This window comes from Apaloderma vittatum, unplaced genomic scaffold (assembly GCF_000703405.1).
Source record: "Apaloderma vittatum isolate BGI_N311 unplaced genomic scaffold, ASM70340v1 scaffold11701, whole genome shotgun sequence".
NCBI lineage: Eukaryota > Metazoa > Chordata > Aves > Trogoniformes > Trogonidae > Apaloderma > Apaloderma vittatum.
In genome coordinates this window covers 1-587 of record NW_009700830.1, presented here as the reverse complement: position 1 = coordinate 587, position 587 = coordinate 1, and positions in this window count along the sequence as shown.

The following is a 587-nucleotide window of genomic DNA, read 5'->3' as shown; positions in this document are numbered from 1 at the left end:
GGCAGGAGGAGCCAGCTGGCCCCGCTTCCGTCACTTCCCCGGCCTCCTTTCACACCCCCATCGCTCAGCATCGCTTCCAATTCTTAAAAAAAGAAAAGTTTTTAACTTCTTTCTTTCATCGCTTGCTACCAGCCCCAGAACCTTTCACCACAGGGCCCGGCCTGTGCCGCCCTGAGGCCGGCGCCCCGGGAGTTTTTCCCCAGCGCCTGCCGCCAGGTTTACCACAACCCCAATGCCGAGGAGACTCGGGGAACCATTGCATATGCCCATCTTGGACAGTATTTCCCCAGACTTCCTTCCTAAGACGACGCTAGGGCAAGGCACGCTCCCCGTAACACACACACACGCACACCCACCCACCAACGCGGCCGCTTACGCCTCTCTGAGGCGACTCCGGCCCAGGCGCCGCTTGGCGCCAACGTGCGCAGAGCGCAATGCGCATGCGCGCCGACACCCTTCAGAGGAACCGGCGGGAACTCCTTTCCCCTCCCCCCGAGGTGCGCATGCGCCGGTGCCGCCCAGCAGGGGCTGAGGAGCGTGCGGTGGCTATCGCGATACTCGCGCCAGAGGGACGCCATCCCGGTCCT